Genomic DNA, 24850 nt, shown 5'->3' with positions numbered 1-24850 from the left:
CACGATTTCGAGTTGAATCCGCCCAAAAAATTTATCGCGCCTTCAAAAACCAGGAAATAACTGCAGTGGTGGTTCATTGGGATGGTAAAATTTTACCATCTTTGATCAACTCAGAGCACGTTGATCGGCTACCGTTAGTGATATCATTCAATGGTACTGAACAATTGCTTGGAATCCCAGCTATTTCTGCAGGCACGAGCAACAGGCGTCAGCCATATACAACTTGCTCAGCGAATGGGGCCTTCTTGAAAAAGTGCAAGCCCTCTGCTGCGACACTACAGCGTCCAGTATGGGACGTTTTCAAGGCGCGTGTATAATTTTAGAGCAAAAATTAGAGAGAGACCTTTTATATTTACCCTGCCGACATCACATTCTGGAAATAATTTTGCGGAGCATATTTGAACAAAAAATGCAAGTGTCTTCTGGTCCTGGTGTTCAAATATTTCACAGATTTAAAGAGAGTTGGCAGAAAATAAATCAAATGAATTTCAAATGTGGTGTTGAGGATAACTATGTGAAAGATACACTTGTGGACGCATCAGAAATTATAGAATTCGCCTTGCAGAATCTCAATGAAAATCAACCACGAGAGGATTATAAAGAATTACTCCAGCTAGTTGTAGTTTTTCTTGGTGGTACGGTATCCCAGTTCGTATTTCGGGCACCTGTGGCATTTCATCATGCCAGGTGGATGGCTAAGGTAATTTATTGCTAAAAAATATTTTTATTTCGGGAGGAGTTTAATTTAAGCAAATATGAGGAAGATGGAATTCGGGACATTTGTATATTCGTTGCAAAAGTTTATTGGAGAGCCTGGACAAGAGCACCCGTTTCTGCAGAAGCTCCTAGGCAAGATTTAGCTTTGAACAAGAACTTGTATGATTACAGATACATAGAAACGGCTAGTCAGAAACTGCTACACAAATTTTGTAAACATTTATGGTATTTAACTGAAGAAGCTGCAGGATTTGCCTTTTTTGACCCACAAATCAACAATGACATAAAAAAACGTATGGTGACCGCTTCCTACCTTCCGCTACCTTCACACGATTATAGCCTATATTCCGACAAAAGTATTGAAGACTTCATTTCACAAAAAACCAAAACTTTCTTTAAAAGATTCGGTATACCAACAGATTTTTTAGCAAAAAATCCTGTAGAATGGAAAGATGAGTCATCTTACAATATCGGATTAAACATAGTTAATAAAATAAATGTTGTTAATGATTCGGCTGAAAGAGCAGTAAAGCTTATGGACGATTTTAATAACGTACTTTCAAAAAATGAGGAAGAAAAGCAATTTATTGTTCAAACTGTAGCTGCTCATAGGAAACTTTACCCTGACGCAAAAAAGTCGACACTTCTGCAATAAGAGCATTAATGTACTATGTTTAAATGCATATATGTATAAAAAAATGTATGAACAAAATGAATTTATTAAACTCGCCATTCCTTTTCAAAATGCAAATACCTTTTCTAATAAATTTTAGAAATAAAATAGCACATAAAATTATCACTGTATTATTATTGGTTTATTTGGCAATTTTTATGAATCTTGCAAACTTTACCCTCATTGCGGCATGTCCTCCCCTTTTCCAAAAGCTTTAGTTTTTTGCATAACGTCGTTTTACTCCGTAATACATACTTTTATGGGGTGTGATGCCCCATAGTTCAAAGTCAAAAAATAAGGCGCACCCTAATATGCACATATTAATTTGTAAGGGCTGGTTTATAAATGGTCGAGACTTGTTTGTTTATTTTCTTTTATGTAATAGCTCCTGACAATTTCCGTGCGTATATTAATAAGATGTGATATCTGTTTTGCATCATTATTGTTTTCATACCACTTTATGCTATTATGCAATCAACTGCTTCCGAAAAACTCACTTTCTGTTGTCGGATATCTTCCCCGATAACTGGTTCTTCAACTTCATTGTCAGACACTTTGAAATCTTCATCAATCGCCGTTCCAATTTCCGATGTCTTCACTGCTAACGTCAACACAACCCACTTTGGACAATAACGATTGTACCTCTCGAAGTGTATCATCGTGAGTACTATTTGATTTAAGTCGTATTGATAATCGTCCCCAATGTTTTATATTTCTCCAAGATTTTGTAAGCATATCTCTTGGCAATTCATCCCATCCTGCTTTAAGCAGCAAGATGGCATCACGAATTGAATGTCCTTTGAAAATATTCTCAACCGGAACGTTTTCTTGTGATACAATGTTCCACAACAGTTTATCCCGATATCCTTACTTGAGCAGTGTAATGGAATTGTGATCCATGGACTGCAAAATAGCTGTCACGTTAGCTGGTAAAAGTATTGCCGTCATCTGGCTGTAACTTGTCAATTGGCTTATGTGCAGTATAGTAGCCAATCAGCAATAATGCCTTTCGTGGTAAATGATTTTCAGCCAAAAATTTACAAAACCGAAAAACATTTTGGCACATTTAAAAGTTTAAAATGATAAAACAAAAATAAATAAATTTACCTGGTTAATAAACGAATAGTGGAACCAGCGGAATAATGGCTCTGAATTCATCCAAGACTTTTGCGAGTTATCATATTCCAATGCGTTTTCAAACCCCCTGAAGCAACGGGGGTTTGCTTATTCACCAATTATCAATGGTTTCATCTTATGCGAACCATTTGCGTTCCCACACAACACAAATGTGATTCTATCCTCAGCTATTTTTCGGCCAGGTACCGTCTTTTCGTTTGACGCGACAAATGTTTTATCGGGCAGAAAACCACAAAATAATCTAAGTTCATCAGCAATATATAGTTGCATGTAGAAAATTTCCATTTAATTCATTTTTGCCCGCAAATTATGAATGAACGGTATTTTTCTGACTTGTCGCTTAAGAGGATTTAATACAACTCACAAGTTCATAACAAACCAAAATTGTACCTCCCGGGGAAGACATAGAAATTGTTTTTCTTGGTAAACATACGGTTGGGTTTGAAAAAAAAAGATAAGTTCACAAAAGTTACGATATTTCATTTTTTTACAGTAGAAAAAAATTGTTGAAAAACGGTTGTTCTTAAGATGTGAAACGTGAACAAGAGGACAAGAATTTAAGCAATTTTATGTATACATAGTCTTCTTCATCTTTACTGGCTTTACTCTCGAAAGCTTGTAACGTCGACTCATAAGATGTTGTCATCGTCTATGCCTCTGTTCCAGATAGCAGGACGGAGTTAATGAGTGACTTATAGAGTTTGGTTTTTGTTTGTCGAGAGAGGACTTTGCTTCTCAATTGCCTACTCAGTCCAAAGGAGCACCTGTTAGCAAGAGTTATCTTGCGTGGGCTTTCTAGGCTGACATTGTTGGTCGTGTTTACGCTGGTTCCAAGATAGACGAAATTATCTACAACTTCAAAGCTATGACTGTCAACAGAGACGTGAGTGCGACGACTGTTTGTTTTATGACAGGAGATATTTCGTTTTGCCCTCATTCAATGCTAGACCCGCTTGCTTGCGCTGCCTGATCCAGTCTGCAGAAGCAGAACTAACGGCGCGGGTGTTGAGGCCGGTGATATCGATATCATCGGCATACGCCAATAACTGTACACTCTTATAAAAGATAGTACCTGCTCGATTAAGTTCTGCGGCTCGAATTATTTTCTCCAGCAGCAGACTGAAGAAGTCGCACGATAGGGAGTTACCTTGTCTGAAACCTTGTTTGGTATTGAACGCCTCGAAGAGGTCCTTCCCAATGCTGATGGAAGTTTTAGTGTTGATTAACATCAGTTTACACAGCCATATTAGTTTTGCAGGGAAACCAAATTCAGACATCGCAGCATAAAGGCAGCCAATGTAAAGTCCAATCAGTTTGTTGACTTTAATCTTTCACACAATACGCTCAATAGAACCTTATACGCGATGCTAAGGAGGTAGTTGGCGCAGATTATGAGGTCTCCCTTTTCGTGGATTGGGCAGAGCACACTTAAATTCCAAGCGTTGGGCATGTTTTTGTCCGACCATATTTACAAAGAAGCTGATGCATGTTACATACAAGTTCTTCGCCACTGGCCCCGCCGCTTTGTTGTTCTTCAGATGGCTAATTGTTATTCCAACGTCTTCAACGGAACGTCAGATCCATCGTCATCGATTGGGGAATCGGGTTCGCCTTCTGCTGGCGTCGTACGTTCACTGCCATTCAGCAGGCTGGAGAAGTGTTCCCTCCATATTTTAAGTATGCTCTGGGCATCGGTGACTAGATCACCTTTGCGGGTTCTACAAGAGTATGCTTCGGTCTTGAAACCTTCTGTAAGCTGCCGCATTTTTTCGTAGAATTTATCCCACTCTTCATACTCACGCATTTCGGCCTCTTTCTTTTTCTGTCTGCAAATGCGTCTCGCTTCCCTCTTCAACTCTTGGTATCTATCCCGTGGTCTGAGTCGATGTTAGGACCTTTATGTTAGGAGCGTACGTACGTCTAGAACACTGGAGACGTGTCTTCCGTCTATCGCAATATGATCGCTCTGGTTGGTGGCTTTTGGATCCGGAGACAGCCAGGTAGCTTGATGTATTTTCTTGTGCTGGAATCTAGTACCATAGACATCCATATTTCGGGGCTCGGCGAAGTCGATTAGCGTCAACCGATTTGGCGATGTTTCGTCGTGGAGACTGAACTTACCGACCGTAGTGCCAAATCGCGTTATCACTTTAGCTCGCCTTCAAATGAATGTTCTTAGGCTACCCAGAGGATACTTAGTCAAAGACCGGAAGACGTAAGCTGCTTGAGCCATATGTAGAAGAATAGACACACACCACCTATTCGTCTGCATCAAATCTGCTTCTGACAGGACGAAAAGCATTTGCCTTTATGCCGCGATGTCTGAATTTGGTATCCCCGCAAAACTAATACAATGTTATTGATATCATCGGCCTAAACGCCCGCGCCGTTAGTTCCGCTTTCTCCAAACTTTACAAGGAAGCAAAGCAAATGGGTTTGGCAGTGAACGAAGGCAATACGAAACATTTCCTGTCATCAAACAAACAGTCTTCGCACTCGCGACTTGGCTCTCACGTTACTGTTGAGAGTCATAACTTCGAGTAGATAATTTCGTCTATATTGGAATCAGCGTAAACACCGCACTTGAAAAGTAAAGTCCTCTTACGGCGAGCAAAAGCCAAACTCTATAAGTCGCTTATAATTCCCGTCCCGCTAAATGGTGTAGATTCTTGGACGATGACAACAACTGATGAGTCGACATTGCGAGTTCTGCGAAAGATTTATGGTCCTTTGTGCGGTGGACACGGCGAATATCGCATTGGATGGAACGATGAGCTGTACGAGATATACGACGACATTGACATAGTTCAGCGAATTAAAAGTCAGCGGCTACGCTGGCTAGGTCATGTTGTCCGGATGGACGAAAACACTCCAGCTCTGAAAGTATTCGACGCCCACCGGGGGAAGCAGAGGAAGAGGAAGACCTCCACTCCGTTGGAAGGACCAAATGCAGAAGGATCTGGCCTCGCTTTGAATATCCAAATGGCTCCACCTAGCGAAAAGAAGAAACGACTGGCACGCTGTTGCTAACTCGGCTATAATCGCGTAGGTGGTGTCTACGCCAGTAATGAAGAAAAAAGTCACACTGATAAGGTCTTATCAGTACTGTTTACGCCGTTAAAGCCGAGTTTAGAACAGCGCGCCATTGCAATACAGAGTGGACGCCTTCCTCTGCTTTCCGTCGAAAACTTTCAGACCTCCTAAATCACCTAAAACTAAACGATATAGATTTAGGGTTTTATTGTATATGTGCATACATATATATAAATGATTAGAATGACAATAAAAGTTTAAATCCGGGCGAGTATCTGTCAAAATTGAGTGTAGGTTTCTTAATACAAAAAAGAATTACGTTTTCGTAGATTGGCGTAATCGGAACACTACCGCGCCTGCAAATCGTCATTAACGAAAATCTATAAAATGCCATAACTAAACACTTAATTAAGACAAAACACTGTAATTAAGTACAGGGGATCACAGTTGCAAGGGGCATCTGTGAGAACAAATTTTTGAAAAAAGGGGAGTATACATACCTCCTAAACTGCTAATGCAATAACAATCAAATTTGTGGAATGAATAAAATCGGAAGATAACTCACTTACTCCGCATATAACGGTTCTGTTCAAAAGTACTAAAAACGCAATAACTCAGTAACTAATTACGCCAGAGACATTAAATTTTACCTCCGAAATGGTATTAGAGGGCTTTATGAGAGCCGGTGTGAAAATTGGAAGATGTCCGTGGCACCGCCCACTTTTTGGTGAAATCACATATCTTGGGACCCGCCCGACCGATTTCAACTAAACTTAGCAGGTGACAATTTTATCATATCATATATCACAGTTAGAAAATGGTCGAAGTCGAGCTACAACCACGCTTTTTAGTACATAAGTCAAGAAATAATTGTAATAACGGAATAAAATTTCGCACAAATTCCTTTAAAATATGCCACCTTGTCATCAAAAATTACCCAAACTCAAACAAAACTATTCAAGCCCCCAAGTACCAAATATGTGGGCCCCTGTATCTATAATTAACTTTTGACCGAAATTATCGGTCAGTGCGGGAGATATGCAATTGAATTCAAAGAAAATCCTTCCCTGATAATAGTAATTACGTGTAATGCATTGAATCGGTTCCAGTTCCCATTGAATTGTTGCAGTTGACGTTGTGCAAATATGTGAGTTATCAGAATGAAAAGTACAGAACATGTTTTATTCAGTAGTTTAGGCACGGTATATCTTTGTGCCTAAAATAAATCGTTTCCCCACGGCCAACCACAACTACGAAACGAGCGAGCACCGTGCTCCACCAACCGAATTATCAGGGAGTAACCTCAACTTTTCGCTTATATAAAAGGACAACAGAAACAGTTCGAGTACTAAATCAGATTTTTTTAAATATATAAATACACTAGCTATAATAGATTGAGTTAGACTTTGCTTATTAAGAAGCTTTTTTCTTTTGTCAAAATTCCTATCAAATACTGTTCATAGATTTTTAATGGTATTTGTAGCTTGGCCTCTTCCAATCGGCTACCTGTATCAATGCTGTCATAGGTAGAGACCACGCATTAATGATTCATAGATAAGTCTTAGAAAGAGATACAAAAACCAATATTAATGCAATTAATAACTTAGACTTCCCATAATTTATTGTATTTGTAAATCATTCTCTATTATTTGGTGTGTGTCATACTATCTAATTACTATACAAAAGTCGGTATGTGCATCTCAATGAGTTAAAAGTGAGATTGTCGATGTGAGACTTTGAAAATAAGCCATTTTCTGTTTTTTGCTTTGGAAGAATTATGTACCTGTCGCGTACGTGGTCTCATTAGCGGTGGCAAACAATGAGCGGCACTCTGTAACCTGCCACCGAAAATTTGTCGAGGCGGCTTTTCGAGATTGTTGACAAAGTGATGTGGGATGCTTTGCAAAAGCAAACACATGTATACATATATATAGGCATGCAAGCGAAACTGAGCGCTCATATGATGGATAACTTGACATTCAATAGACAATTAATTGCAAGCGATTCATCGATGTCATACTGTGGTACAGAGAAATGAGCCCTGAAATGGTGGTAAATCAAAATGTTTGCATTTATAATAGAAGAAGAGTAGATGAAAAGCAATTTTTATACCTTTTTAATGATTAAAAAGATAGAAAATTGTGTAATTAATCAATGAATTTCCACTCTTATATTTATATTTTCACAATTTCGAAGAGAAATTACGCTGGACATATCACGTATGTACATGTAATTGCTGAAATTGCCATTGACTAGGTACAGTTCACTGGAATTAAAGCAAAAAGTATGCAATGTCATTAAATTTATTGTCGTCATGACGAAGTGACCCTATATCAAGCAAAGTGAGTTTATACAAGCATATATATTTATACATTCACGAATAGATATGTATGCACTTATAAACATGCGAGCACTCGAATCACTCATTTTATATGCACCACCAGCAAGACAGGACGAAAGGGGAATGAGTACAAAAGGACTCCGCGGTTGCGCCAATTATTGTTGAAAGGTATCGTACGATGAGTTTACTTTCTTCAAGAGTTTCACCTTCCGTTTGTCATATGCTATATACATATAGATGTGTAGTATATGTGTATCAAAATGTAAGTGCTTTGCGAAAACTCTTTGCAGTCGTCGACAAATTTGCATTTCTAATAAGGCATTTACATTCTTTTTTCCCCCCTGCACTGTCGACTGTAGGCGAAGTTAAAATACCGTTTTAGAATGCCATTGCGCCATACTAACGGTTTTTTGTGGCAGCAAATATAATCGGTTTAGGTTGTATTTACAGGCGGTCGTCCAGTGGTCAATTGCATTGTGGATACACTTGAAGAAATTTGTCCAAATTTGGAGGACGCATAAGAAGCTCATCTCAGAAAATGTGTTAAAGTTTGAAAAGGTTAGAATATACAGAATATTAGTAAAGTTAGAAGTTTCAGACCTTAATAAAGATAAATTCAACAGATACTGACGAATTCTAACGATTGGAAAGAATTTCATATGATACTGAATCCAACATTACGATTCATCCATTGTTTGCGTTTCGAGTTGCTAAGTCTCGTATAGTTTCCATGCCAGCTAAACTTATTGATAAGAGGAACAACCATACTAACGACAGTCACGTTTAAATAAATCAAAAGAACCTTGATTTATATTCGTTTAATGACTATCACCTCAACAGCATTACTCAAAACTTTTATTATCCAGCTTCGGTCGAAAAGAAGAATAATGATACACCAGATTATTCCAAAATTTGGTTGAGAGGTTTCTAAGCATGCAGCTTCTAGTGCGGAACTAGCGCCAAGTGTTGACTACAAGGAACGTTCCGCAGGAAACAGGACTTAAAAAAACACATCGAATAGTTTTTTCGGCAAAATCAATTTATTTTATTCAAAATAGTCTACTTCTGCTTCAATACACGGTCCAAACGCACGGCATGTCGGACGAGTATTTTAGCTCGTTGGCCAGTATGGCCGCCAGTAGGCCGGTGCAACCCTTTTGAGTGTCCTCTACGTCCGCATAACGCTTTCCTTTAATGGGCAAATGCCCATCGCACGGTGCCATATCCGGTGAATACGAGGAGTAGTTAATGGTTAAAATGTCATTTTTGGTCAAATAATCGGTCACAAGCGTCGATCGATAAGAGCAATTTTTGGACGTCAGTCAATTTGTGCGGAGCAAACCATGCACACACCTTTCGTAAGCCCAAATGTTCGAACAAAATGCAATAGATCGATGTTTTGGAGATGATCAATTCCATTTCCATGATTTCAATGATAATTTCGGCTGATTTTTGATGAATTCGCGCACAGTTTTGACGGAATTTCCGAAGATCACGGATTTTGTTTGACCCACATGTTGATCGTCATTTATGTCCTCACGATCACTTTGAAAACGTTGAAACCACTCGTGCACTCTGCTACGGGATAGATAGTGATTCAGTCATCCATTGCAACGTTGCGGTAAAAGTTTTACCAATTTTAAAACAAAATTTAATGTTGGCTCTTTGTTCGAAGCTCATTTTTGCACCGATAACACAAACATACTGTCACTTAAAATGCAATAACTTCACTTCCAATCGATGAAATCTCTTGAAATCACTGGACAATTGATAAAGATAGCAGAATCTAACGCACTAGTCGACATATAGATGGCGTCACCAGGGGGCGCTAGATTCAAAAAGTCCTGTTTTCTTTGGTACAATTCTTGTACATATTTCTGTTTGAAAAGTATGATTTTGCTGTTGAAAAACTCGCATTAAGAGAAGCTTGTGAGAACCCAAATAAAATTGATTTAAATTTGATATTAAATAAAAAAAATATAACAGTTATTTTAGTATGAAACTTAATTTTTGATCTTAATTTCTCATATTAGGTGGCGCTGTGTTACAAGTTTTGCTATTTTCTATAGTTTTTTAGAAAAACAATATTTTTAGTGGTTTTAAGTGATCACAGGATCTGATCTTCACGCATTTAGTATAGTTATTGCCGTAATTTTCATTAAACAAGAAAAAACATTAACTTTGTCTGCAACGAAGCCTTATTACTCTTCACAGTTGTTTTTTTAATAATATAACGGAATATAAAAATATCTTTATGTTGTTTTTAGCGATCAGCTTGTAAGAAAGCTATGTGTTATAGTAGTCCAAATTTAACATTTTTTCGGGAATTGGGAAGTATCCATGACAAATGTCTTGAAGGTATCTCATCAAATAGAAAGGTTTTCCATGCAAGCGCTTATCTGTAGAGATTGAACTATTGTCTTCGATAATAATGATTGCCAATTTCTTGAAGACATCCTGCCAAATGATGCTATATGCTATAGTAGTATAATTCTTAGGGAGAAAACGACGTGTACAGAATTTCAGATTGATATTTCAACAACTCGAATACTAGTTTGCGTATATACAGACAGATATTCAAATAAATGCCGTTATATTAGGTTAAATTATAATTTATATAATTTTAACGGAGTTAAGTAAGACAGAAATGTTTTCTTTCAAACTATGTTTTGGAAATGCGTTTAACTAAGTTCTTTAAAATATCCAATTTGGCTCTCTGTTGGAGGGTTAATAAAGAACAAGACTGCTGAGAGCAACAGTTATAAAGTCAAGGCTGTTCTCGAGTTCTCAATTTGAAAACCTTTCCACATGCATTGAATTTGCTTGAGCTGTCATCTGCCATATGATAATTTAATCAAGACTTAACAATCTGGGAAGAAAACGATCGAGAATATAAGTCCGTAAAAGCTTCGTATTAAAGTTTTTATTAGACAGTGTTGTCCGGTCTAAGCCCTCGAAATTAAACGGATTTTAAAAATTTTAATAGCAGAAATATTTATATAACAGTGTCTTTTTCTTCAGATTCAACCTAATCAATATAAAACTATTAACTTCCAAGTAGTCCGAAAATTACTGGAAGAACTCTCAGTAACAATATTTAGACTATGTTCAAAACCTCGACTAGGCCAATTATTACTATGCGAGCTAATGGCTGAATAAAAATTCGAAGCTTCTTATTCGACATTAGCGATATTACGACTAACCACTTTTTACAAAAATATTCAAAAATTCTAAATATCAATGCATATTTTCTAGCTGTGTTCGCAATATCGATCATTGCTCATGCACAGTTAGTTATTCAATTCGATGGGTCTGCACAAATACGATATGCCATGGCATGCTATGCTATGTACTCATTTTTGTGACCAATAAAAACACTTGAAACTTGAAGGGTGACTTTGTTCCCGTTGAGTCCGCATGAGCTTATGCCCACGACTCTGTGGGGTAATTCAATTAAGGACACCATTCTAATAGCCAGACAACATTTGGTGCATGTGAAAAACCCTCTGACAGCAAGTAAAAACCATTGGCCGCAACAATATGAATGTGAGCGTTGCAATATGGGCTTGACCGCTTCGCGGACGCCATTATCGTATTGCATTCGTGAGCCGAGTACATATATGTTGTGTATTTATTCAACACAAGGATGGCTATGGAATGCCCTTATTGCCAGGAAGTGGGTGTGGAACTTTTTCTCTGTAAAAGTTGTGGGTTTTCGACTTTTAGTCAAAATTATTTAAAAAATATTTCACTTAATGCACCTATTGATGAATAAAAATTGAAAGAAAAATTTAAAAATTAAATATTGTAACTACAGTTGAATTGAAAATATTTGATGTGGCCTAAACGTAAAAACCTTCATTTTTCTTCATTTCTTTTATCCTCGATTTGTTCATTTTATGTAATCTCTTTATTCATTTTGAAACTTTTATTAGTAATAAGTGAAACCGGAAAATATAATTTTAAATAAAAGACTTAAGGGTTGGGTGTTCCAAATAATAGGAATGCAACACAAAACTCAATATATCAAATTATAAATAAAAACAATATGAATTATTAGTATATAAGTTAGTCCGTAATAATTAGTTGAGTAAACACAATTTATTTATTCTTCAGCACATCTGCGGGGCATTTTTTGTTCAATCACCAGATCACAACATCTTATTTGCTGTCATGGCTCGTGATTGTATTCCACAATTGCCTTCTTTTGGATGGTCTATGATCAGCTATGGGTTTGACGTCAGGCTACTGAGTAGGCTATGATCTTCCTTCTCAAATTTACTTGTATGTTTCTTTAGAGCCGTTATCTTGTTGAAACAACTATTATAACGGCAAATTCCACTTGGCATAAAATACAATAACCATTATACGAGAAACTTCCCCATACCATCACTTTCGCATCAACATGCTTAACGCTTTTAATAAATGAAACCACCTTACACTCATCTGCCCACAAAATATTTCTGTATTGCTCCATTGGCCAATTGACATAATAATAAATTGGAGAGTGATTCAATGTGGTGGTGGTTTTGAATTTTCGTACATTGATACATTGGCATTCTATGCAACATATGGTGAGAAAATAACCTCAAATATAAATACTCGATTAAATGTATTTATGAACATAAAACCGTCAAATATATAGTTAAAATAGAGTTAGATAAGTATGAAATCTTATAAGAACAACAGTAATTTTTTTTACATATTTACATATTAACATATGTGGGAATGTGCCTCTAACCGATTGCGTTACCTCAGTGAACGAATGACTGACATGAAAGTTGCTGCTCGGCCCATCTAAACTACAACAAATACAACTAATTACAACGCATGCACACACAAGCAACATGAAACTGTTGTGGCAGTCACGCAATTCAAGCAAAAACAATTCTTTTATTGAATGAAATATTCTTACACATGATCTGGAAGCAACGGATGTGATTGGACAAAGAAGAGGCGACTCCGTTTGCACAACAAATTAACAACACGAAGACTATTTTGTTAAAAAAATAATAATAATTAGAACAAAAAGAAATGGATTTTCATTTGTATATGCACTTGTAGAAGCAAATACTTATGCTCTATATACAATATAGTGTGCGCGGCACTTAGCAGTTTATTATAGCACCAAATCTACAAAATGCTTGGCAGCTGTGCGCTCGCCTGCTGCCACACTAATGCAACTTCGCTTAGTTGTATTAGTATAATTTTGTTTTCCACGATCAACCGGCAGCCGCTTATGGCACGCGATTGTTTAAAGCCTATACTTACGCGCTAATTTTCATAGCTGCTCATATTGAATTATACAATTTCTTATTTCTTCAACAATTTCAAGTCACCTTTTTGTCAAAAGATTTTAACAAGGATCTTTCGCGCGCATATGCCCTCACGCGCTCGTCAAAAACTCACCTGCCGACGCGTTGTCTGTTGGCATAGCCCGAATGAGTTTCCGCTGGGCTACAAAGGTTGTTATTAAAATGTTACCGCAACATTTAGAGGCTGTTAGTAGAAAACAAAAAGCAATATTGTGTGTTGTTATATTTTGAATAAATTTGCTGTAAGCACTTAAATTTTTTTTCGTTGGCCACAATCATATTGACCTTTCAGCTCTAATTTGAAAGTGCCTAGAGCGCACACATACGAGCTGCCGCAGCCAGCGACCGCCCGTTAGATAAACGGTGAGTTCTTTGTTTGTGTGCTTGGTTAAAAGCGAGCGCCAACAAGGTGCGTCAATTGGAGCTGAACACATGCGCGGCAGGATTGTAACCTTTGCGCGGCACTTCACTCAGCGCCGCTATTACTTAGGTTGTGTTTTAGTTGCTTGCGCGTTTTTGTCTTGGCATCGCCTTCCGGAGAGTTTTTGTGATAAGCGCATTTTTGATGAATTGTTGAAGGGATCGATACAACGGCAGCAACGCTACTTAACATTTAGCCCTACTTTGTAGGCGCGCCGCGCGCTTGTAGTGAGAGCGTAAAAAATAAGGATGAAAGGATATGTAAACATAAAATTATATGCGCCAGCAACCCTTTCAACCACAGAGCAGTATCCTTCATAAGGAACGCGCGTATTAACAACAAAAACAGGTATCAACATTTTTTCAAGTAAAATGTTTTATCGAACAGAAACTTTCTGAAATGTGGAATATATTTAAATCCAAAGTGCAGCTTAAGCACCTTTCGCTTGAGTATTGACTGCAATGTTGTCCCAAAAAAAATGTTCAGGATGACCGCGCGCCAGCGAGTGACTTTGAATGACCATTATTAGTTTAGCTGCTGTCGCTGTTGTCTTTGAGCACCTGCTAATGCATAAATTAGCTCAACACCAATTTTCAAAACAAAGCAACAACAGCAAAAACCACCAGCAAGCGTAAACACTTTGCAGCGCCTACTCCTTTGCTTATTATTATTTGGAACTGTGAAGACGCGTCACTCTCTCTTTTGCTGCCTGCACTGCTTCTGGCCAGCGCTTCAGCTCGGCTACTGTTGAGTTGGTGAATTCATTAATCAACTGGCAGAAATGTTAAAATATGTTTGTGGGTCTAAATTTTTGAAAGGAATGTCAAACAAAAACGCTTTGTAATTGTTCTGCATTATTTGGATGTTTGATAATGATGGGGTTGTGTTAAATATTTTTTGGAAACTCTTGTGCTGTTCTCAATATTAATGGATTGAGCGTGAAACTCCTTCATTTGAAAAAAAAAAATAATAATAGCTTATATAGGAGAAAATTAGCATATTAATGTATGTTTGTATAAAATTATGTAACAGTAACATCAATATTAGCTGGCAAGAATTAGCATTTACATGCTTAAATAAATGCGTATTAAATGCGTCCGAATAGTTTCTGGGGCAAGTCATGATAATTCGTAAATATTAAAATAAGCATTTTTGCAGAAAAACTAATATCATTTTGCATAATTTTATTTTAAATATTATACATTTTATTATAAACAAATAACAATCAGTTGTGCCGGATCATAAACAATTTATAATCCATTAAGTCCCTTTTCGCTTCGTACTAGCTATAATAGATTAGGTAAAAAGGCTGGTTTTCGTGAGTTCATGAGTAATTATAATCTTCTATTGATTTACAGGATTTAGAAGTAGGCGTGGCGCTGTGCTCTAATAAGTTTAGAGTACATATCTCCTCAATCACCAAAGGTATGTATATAAACTAAATTCACCAATCACAAATATTATAAGAACTTCTTCCGACGGTATGAAGCTGATGATATCGGATGATAACCTTACTCACTCTCCTTATACGGTATAGTTGAAAATTACTAAAAGCACGATAAATGAATAACTAGATACCCCAGAGACATTAAAAATTACATGGAAGGCCGGTGTGAAAACTGGACGATAGGTGGGTCTCCTTTACAAGTCGAAATGTAATCGTTTACATATGTATCTTCATCCCACGTGTTAGTTGAAATTCCGTGAAGATACCACTGTACCATAGGTTGTCATACAAACTGACCGACCTAAATCTCGGAAAAATATTTTCATACTCTTTGATGCTTTAAGAAATGCACCGACACTGCTCTATTAAAGTCAACCATCAATAATGGCAAATGAGAATCGAAGAAGGTGTAGGTAGTGGGCGCCCAAACGGGGCGGTTCTGTGACATATTGCCATCATTTCAGTCCAAAGTCCAAGCACAATCATCCGAGAGGACTGCACATGATGAACCCGCCCCAAAGCATACAAAAACGCAACAGGTTACGGTGTCTGTATGGAATGGTGCGTATGAAATAATTTTTATTGACTACTTTGAAAAAGGAAGAACTATGAACACCCAATATCACATAGCATTATTCAACCGTTTGAAGGATGAAATCGCCGGAAAAATCGCCAAGATTCACCACATCTGTTCTCCAGAGACTATTTACGGTTCTCAGATCTGAAAATTTACCAAAACAAATTGTTTACTATGATAAGCCAGGGACTTTTCAATTGTCCTGCTACCTGGTATTTCATTTGAAAATTGACTAATTCTTTTCAACTATAAAAAAAAAAAAAATGAGTTAATGTAATGCTGCAGCACATTGAACAGAAAAACTTAAATGAATAAAATCTAACTTGAAATCGCATTTTTAAAAAAATTGTTCATTCGATTCGCACATTTATCACCATCAAAAGTCAAATGGTTGCAAAAGTACACATTTGATAACTCAATTTATTTACTTTTAAATGCTCCATAACTCAACTTTGCTATCAACTATAGCGCATAGAATTGAGTATTTTAAGTGAAATTTCCTGGAATGGAATGCCTTGTGACGAGTGTCCTTTTTGTGACATCCAACAACTAGGCGAACATTTCACAAATTGCCGCCCATTAATAATACACAGCAAACAAATTGAATGGCATGCCTTCGGTTGTCAATACCACCAAAAACAAAAATAAAAAGGAATGAAATGAAGAAATGAATATGTTTTATTATCGGAAAAGTGTCAGCAATGAAACATTATCGCATTGTAAACGTTTATTAAACATATTTCGTAGTGAATGACAAGTAACAGCACACACAGTGAAGAGTTCTTGTAGGAAATAAATGAAACAGTAAGCAGTAACACAAATAAATAAATATGAGCTAGGATACGGTTGAAATTAATTTATCAAACGAAGAAGTTAGAAGAAGCTAAATATATAACCTTTGTGTTCATACATCGAAGAAGTTGACGAATATTAATTCAACAAGTTCAAATGTCCTTTTTTCACAAGCAAGTCTTACTGTCTTATTCAAATACTATTTTATGTACAATATTTAGCTCCTGGACAATCAAAACAGTGCTAACGGCCGAATAGTCCGATGAAAAGGCACATAAATCAACAGGATCTAAATACAAACCGCTCCGTTTCTACGTCAGTCAGCGCTACATAACAGGAACTGATCCGATTTTTCCGCGATAGAACTATAAACGCAGCAGTATTCAAAACTAGTCCGGAAATGTTTTCTGAAGAAAAACAAAGCGGGGGTGACCGATGGATTGCCGGCCGAGCTATTCAACCACGGCGGCGAAGAAATGATAACTCTTGGCAAGAAGTGTTACTTCGGACTGAGTAGACAATTGAGAAGTAAAGTCCTCTCAATGAACAAAAACCAAACTCTATAACTCACTCATAAGTCCCGTCCTGCTATATGGTGCAGAGGCTTGGACGATGTCAACAACGGATGAGTCGACGTTGCGAGTTTTCGAGAGATAAGTTCTACGAAAGATTTATGATCCTTAGCGTGTTGGCCATTCGCATTCGTTGGAACGATAAGCTGCATGAGATATACGACGACTTTGACACAGTTCAGCGAATTACAAGACTGTGGCTACACTGGCTCGCTGGTCATGTAGTCCGCATGCACGAAAACACTCCAGCACTGAAAGTATTCGACGCAGAAACTACTGGGGCGCTGTTGTTAACTCGGCTATAGTCGCGTAAGCGGTGTCTACGCCAATAAAGAATATTTTATGTTGCTACAACAACAACGTATAGGAATCCTTGTATGTCGAACAGTAATAAAATTTGAAAGCGTTTTGTATCGGTCCAAGGGTTGGGTCGCCCAGATTATCGTGATCTATTCTGATACTTCATCTGACTTTCATATTATATAGATTGAACATGATGTTACCTCTACGAGTTCGATACTATTTAACATACTTTCCTACAGGGTCAAATCAATTGTGCAAGTGACCGAAGACACAGTGAAGTCAACAAACAGCTTACAGGTAGGAGGACGCAAAGATTACCTGCGCGAAGTGGCGAAATGTGACCGAAAGGCACTGACCATTGTACCCCGAACTAAGGCGAATCGCTGAACAACAGAAGGCGCAAAAGAAGATAGAAATGTTGCGCCACTAAAAGAAAATAATGTCAGGAATCAAAAATCTTTCACCAAAAATAAAAATCAAAATGTTGTGTGACAACGCGCAAGAACAATCAAATAAATAACATTGACAAATCGCAAGCGTTTTATCAAAATCGCATTAAAAGGACGAGAATCGATAAAACGTGAAATGCCGCTGAAGGTGCATCAATGCCACTAAGTTGATGTGTGTGTGACTGATGCTCGTTGCGATGACACTGATTATGCTGGCTGCAAGTGTTAAGTAGTATTGGTGGTAGTAGGAGCGCGTTGGACCCATGAGCACGTTTCACTTGTATGTAAGCGATGCTGCGTGGAGATAAAAGCGATTAAGCGGCCGAGAGCTTGTCGTTGCTCTGCTACCTACAAACGCGCAGTGGCGACGCGCAATTTTGAACAACACTTTCTTATCCATACCTCCCAACAATATCCGCGCGCGTATACATATCTCAACTAAAAATATCCAGCAAGTGCATTTGTGTGCGTGTGTGTTATAAAAGGCATACATACATAATTCACACGAGCGATCTCCTAACGCACATACATTGAAATTTTTTTTGTTATTTTTGGTTTTAAGCATCTTCCTTCTCACTACCCCCTGTCTCTTATACACATCTAGATGTGTATAAGAGACAGGTGCATTTGTGTGCGTGTGTGTTATAAAAGGCATACATACATAATTCACACGAGCGATCTCCTAACGCACATACATTGAAATTTTTTTTGTTATTTTTGGTTTTAAGCATCTTCCTTCTCACTACCCCTCAATGCTTTATTTTCATACAAGTCTATACGCAGACAGTTTGACGCGATGCTGCGTTATGCATTATGCAAACATTGGTTGACTTACCTGCCGGGCTGCTGAGCATATTAGGCGCGCGAGATAAATTGCGGTAATTTTTTACCTCATCGCAGATATGCATTACGTGATCCATTACTGAGCTATTAAACATATGAGAAGCATCGTTCCACATACACCCAGGTATGTATAAATAGGTGTATCTTTTTAAGCCCTCCATCATCATTTTTGGGCGTCAGTTTGTCTAGCCATGAATTTACCTAAAAATTTTGGAGATGAAACTAATAGGAAACATCAACATAAACAAAGGTAGCCAATAAATAATCATGCTACTTAAATATTKTTACAGGTGCTAGAGAACTGTGTCTTTTCTATAAACATCTGAATTTTTATAAATAAATAAATAAATATACATATGTTATACTCGTAAATATATGTATGTTTAAATTTGCTGAGAAATTTTCTTTTATAAATTTCTTAATAGCATTATTCATCTATGCTTTTGATATCCATACAACTAGAAAAGTAGCTAAACAGTGCAAAAAAAATTATAACGCAATGTATATAAAATAATCTCTTCGTCAATGTTTCAAGACCGGAGCATACTGCCGTAGAGCTCCCAGAGGTGATCTACTGACTGATGCCCAGAGCATAGTGAAATTTCTCTAGCCTGCCAAATGGCAGTGACGACGACGATATAGCAGACGTTTCATTGCCCGACCATGAAGAAGTTCGAATAGCAAAGTGGCGGGGGCCGATGGATTTGGTGTTACTCAAATACGGCGGCCAAACACTGATAAGAAAAATAAATCAGCTTCTTTGTATAATATTGTCGGACGAAAGCATGCCCGAATTGGAATTGGAATTTAAAAGGGCTCTGTCCAATCAACAAAAAGGGGAACCACAATCTGCGCTAACAGATAAGAATCCTTAACATGCTTGCATGGAAAGTTTTTAATTTCACGGTATATCTTCACTAAATTAAGCACGTATTATTATCTAAGGCAGTAAGAATCACTACATATACAAATTAAACGTACGGAATCAAGTGGATTGCATGTAACGGTTTTAATTTGACGATTTAATTTCCGAAGAAATTAGTGATATCGGATCACTATAGCATACAGCTGTAATACGAATTGAACTATCGGAATTAAGTTAATGTAAGGAATGTTTTGTATTTGTGAAGGGTATTATAGCTGCGGTGCAACCGGAGTTAACATTTTCTCTTGTTATAACTATAAAAAGGAATTTTTCAAACTTGAGATCTGACCGTTGGAGGAGAAATCTCCAAAAACATCGCTCATTTACATGAATAGTGTCATAACTCGAAAGCACAAGTTTTAAGTTAATTATATAGAAATGTACGCAATGTCTTTATCCATATTGTGTATTTTTTAAACACAAAACGACGCATCTCAGATGTGCTTTTACCATATTTTTTTAAAAAACACGAAATATTTTGCGTTACAACGATATTGCTGAAAATGTAATTAAGTTTTTCACGACATCCCTTTTCAGCAATAACGACACATAAAATTTCGCAAATAACGTCATAATTCCAAGTGGAAAACGTTTATGTCTAAGAAAAAGCTTTAGTAGTAGTTGGTTTAATATAGCACATGCCACTAGTTTATTCAATAAACCTATGGTGTTCTTCAATATTTGTCAAACAAGAGACAATTGAAAACTTTAAACCACCCCCTTAAAAACGATTTTTTTTAATTATGACATATTCCGTTGTTCAAAAGAAGCCTATTTGATCAATTGTTTAAAAAAAAATCAGCGCATATTTCTAGTTCAGATATTTTAGAAATATTCTGGAAATTGTTGAAATAAAATATTAAATATTTTTAAAGTTATATGTGACCTCTGATGATGCTAGAATAAGGTCCTCTACTCCTGCTGTCATGGATAAAACTTAGAAAAAAAAAATATCGTTTATCTTTTATTTATTGGAAAGATTCGCTTTTTATGAATTTTCGTAAGTCAATATACAACGACTTACGACCGTAAAATTCATAAAAAGAAATTCACTCCAATAAATACTGTGCAGTCTAGACAAATTTTTTATGAAAATTATACCAGGACGGTTTTTAGATATTTATTTCGGTTTCGCATTGACAGAGAATTTTACAAATCATGACTGTTTCTCTTCGAGAATTGGGAAAGTTGTTGACACAACTCGGATCCCTCGATGGCAAAAGGTGTGATTTTTTCTATATTGGGGTTAGAGTGTTTACCCCAATATAGACGACTCGGATGGATATAATTTTGCAGGGTGTACATGACAGCATTCGCTGACCGTACACAGCCATCTTTATAGTATTATTTGCTGTACCGAATCTTACCTTTCCCTTCAAACTGGTTAGTCGTCATTGCAGTGAAAATGTGGTTACTCTGCTTACCTATAGACGGGTAAATGCAACGTATAAGCAAAAACGAGTATTTTACAACACTAATATTATAGTAGCACAAAAGCCGGAAGCGATCACAGTGCTTACAAAGCAAAACAGGCTCACGAAATGCATTTTAATAAGCCACAGTTATGCGCACAGTTTCTAATATACGCATACTCAGAACGCGGTCCAACATTGTTGTCGAAGTAGTGTGTAGAGCGCGCACATGTGCCTTCCATTCATACATTCGGTGGAAACAGCGTCAATATGCATTGATTGCTGCGCCGTTAAATAATGTTTGTTGTTGTTATAACTGCAATGCTCCAGTAATTCGCTATAAAATTTATTTCATACACATGACGCGCATAAATTCACCACTTGGTAGAGCAACGCAACAAACAACCGCACTGTGAATGGAGTGCGCCTGGGCTGAGGCGTTGCAAGCGTAACCGCGGAAAATGCGCACCAAATGCTGATGCGTTTATGGAATGTGCGCATACTCGCCGAGACTGCCATGCTGTGGCGTTGATTGTAATGGCGTTGGCAATGGCTATCGTTATGGTAGTAGATGCAACAGCCAACGGCAAACCTGGACACGGAGAAGATAGATAGTTATTGTAGGCTATCCGCGCCGCCCATGTGCAATTTGTGAACAAAATTAACCGATAAATTAATTCGCACTCGCATTCGCACTTACACAGCAAGCATCTGGAGCGCAACAACACCGGCTATGAGTATGTACATTTGCTTGAAGTGACAGTCAGCGCGTACAGTTGGCAACAACTTGGCGAACGAGCGCCTGCATGGCATCTCCAAATAGAGACATCAACCTTCATACTCCCCGGCAGCGCTGACGGTTTGTCTGCCATCCATCCGTGCGTTTGTCCATCAACGCGTTCTGTGTGAGTGTTTGCTTCTTTTTTTGAGTGTCGCAAATATATGAATGGACACGCGTCCTTTCGAGAATTACACGCAAAAACGTAGTTGCCGTCCAATGTAAACGTGTCCGCCCGTTCAATCGCCCATTTTTGGGCATACATATACATAGATACATACTCAAATGTGCCTCTTGCGCTTCCGCGCTGTTGTACGCGCTTCCCTAGTCAGTTTCCGTTCGGGCTTTTTGTCACTATCCGGTACAGCTTAGGCTCCTGCCGCCTGTGGTTGCCGTACTCGAAATCTTTCATTTGTTCGGTTATTGGCTTCATTCTCATTCAATATCGCCGCAGCGGTCGCTAAAAGCCTGTGCGCGCTATATTTGTGTTTGCTTTTGCTCTTACTACTTTTTATTTTTCTGGTAGTCCGCTCTGTTTCCAGCCTGTCCTCGTCGACGTTCGAGTTAAATTAAGTCATAAATTCTGTATTTATCTCCTGGTTGTAGTTTGTTGACCGTCATCACTTCTCTCATGCTTGCTGCCTTTTTTGCAAGTGCACGCCGCCTTCTTCCTTTGTGTTTGCGTGTATGACAACTTTGTGTGCCTCGCACAGCCTCACTGCTGTCACGCACAATAATAGCACTGCGCATGCGTAAACTTAATGTCGTCAGCTTGAGAATGTAATGAGCTTCAATCGATTTTCTCGCTTAAGTGTAAAAAAAATTTACACTACAAATATTGATAGTAATCTTATATGTTTCGTTACCATTGTCGCATAGCAAACGAGGTCTGCGTTATGCGAGAACGGAAATGTGTGAAGAAATGTATGTATATGGCAATGTTGCAAACGAGTTAATTAAGTGACGAATTGAATGGCATGGTGGGTATAAAAAGGAAAGTTAATCTTCCGCCAGTAAGAAATCAAGGTCACGTTACCACGGATGTTCCAGAAATTAAAGATATTCTGTGGGAAAATTAGAGATTCATACTGAAGCTTCATTCAGATGTGAACCCAAAGCCGAATTAAAGGTCAGGTCTTGAGATCTTTGTTTGTTGTTGTTACAATATATCCGCCAACCAGTGTCATGTAATTTTTAAAGATACCAGATACATACCTTTAGAAACCTGAAAATAATTATACCTATGTAGTGTCATGTGGAGTAAAGTCATCCGGGTATTATATGTTTCTTATAAAGGGGCAATTGAGCTTATGATCATTAAAATACGTTCTCTCCTTTTCATTGAGGTAACTCACATGTTGGCCGATATATGTTGTAAGAAGTCACTCGGAAGTTCGAAAACCGCGAAACTTTAGCTATTTTGAAGCTAAGGGAAGTATTGACACGATTCAACCCATTTTTGACACACAGACATACCAGATTTAACAGTTCAACTATTGGTACTGGGTTCCAAATATTCGGTACCGGGAGGCTTAAACAGTTTTACTTGGATTTGGGCAATTTATGGTCATAAAATGGCATACGATATATGCATTATTCGTTCAAAGTTTTTTCCTGTTATATTCAGATGTAATTTAAAATTGTGTTATGTAGGAAGTGGAAGCAGTTGCAGTGCGATTTCGTCCATTTTCAGTGACACATAAGAATGTTTGGAGAATGCTACGTACCGAACTTTGTTGAAATCGGTAGAGCAGGTGCTGAGATATGTCATTTTATCTAAAATTGGGTGGTTTCACGTCCATTGTCTAATTTTTACACTGGCTCGTATAAAGCCTTCTCATACCATTTTGGGCGTAAAATTTAATAGCTCTGACGTTTTAAGTTATTGATTTATTACTCAGTTAATAGTTTTTAACAGTACCGTTATATGGGAATATTTTCACACTGTCGGAAGTAGTCCTAATGAATTTGGCTTTGCAGCTTCGGTGGTCTAGAAGAAATGTACATTAAACCTATTACAGAGAAAGCCACGTCCAATTTTTCATAATTTTCAATCCACAGGTGCTCCTTTTTATTGCAATTCTTTGTGCCAAATTACTGCTAAAGGCCTTATTTTAGTGATTAGTTATAGCACTTTATAGATTTTCGTTTAATGGTGCTTTGGGGCGTGACAATGTACTTTTTTGCCAAGGAACATGTGTACTAAGTTTAATCAATATATCTTAATTTTTACTCAAGTTAAAGCTTGCGCGTTCGAACGGACGGACAGACAGTCATCCGGGTTTTAACCCCTCTCGTTATCTTGAATATTTATATACAGTGGTGCTCCAGTATAACGAACGCCGATATAACGAATGTTCAATATAACGAACGCTGTTTTTCAATACATTGATGACTCTATATAACGAAAGCTGGAAATTGGATGAACTCGATATTACGAATGTATGGCGTTTGTATTTGGTTTTGGTTGTATTACAACAAAAAACAATGCAGGCAGTTAAATACCCGTTAGTTTTTGTTATTATTGAGCTATTTTTTTGAAGAATTCTATTTATTTTTTTATGCACGCTTCATTGCGCGAAATATCAGTTGTGAGTTCAAAGTGGTAAAGTGAGGATATCGCATAAATTATTTAAAAATGCCTTCAATTCGAAAACKGCTTTGCTTGGGTGACAAATKAAAAATAATTGACGACAATAAAAAGGRGAAAACCCTGAAAKAAATCTCTTTGAAATATGGTATTCCAAAATCGAGTGTTTGCACAATTTTAAAAAATTGCCAGAAAGTAATAAGAAGTGTTAAAGGTACACATGCTGGCACATTGAGACGACAATCGTTAAAGAAAGGCGAATATCATAGGATKKAAAAGGCTTTATATAAGTGGTTTGTCTCCCAGCGCGAAAAGCACGTACCTATTAACAGCAATATTTTAAAAGCCAAAGCTGTGCAAATCCATAATATAAAATATCCTAATGAAAATTTTAAGGCAAGTAATGGTTGGTTTKRTAAATTTAAAAAACGGTTTGGGATCCGAATTTTAAAAGAATCTGGCGAAAAACTGTCCTCCAAAGCTGATTTAGTGGAACCGTTTAAAGAAAAATTAAATGAAATTATC

The 24850-nt window shown here is 37.5% G+C and overlaps 1 pseudogene; it reads right to left on the bottom strand.

Annotated features, from left to right (window-relative positions):
- Window positions 1-2257: 2257 nt before the first annotated feature.
- LOC108972703 lies at window positions 2258-9124 on the bottom strand (annotated as a pseudogene).
- Between the last annotated feature and the right edge of the window lie 15726 nt (window positions 9125-24850).

Source organism: Bactrocera latifrons, unplaced genomic scaffold (assembly GCF_001853355.1).
Source record: "Bactrocera latifrons isolate USDA-ARS-PBARC rearing strain unplaced genomic scaffold, ASM185335v1 scaffold_42, whole genome shotgun sequence".
Classification (NCBI taxonomy): Eukaryota; Metazoa; Arthropoda; class Insecta; order Diptera; family Tephritidae; genus Bactrocera; species Bactrocera latifrons.
The sequence above is the reverse complement of the archived record's forward strand: the minus strand, read 5'-3'. Positions and strand labels throughout refer to the sequence as shown.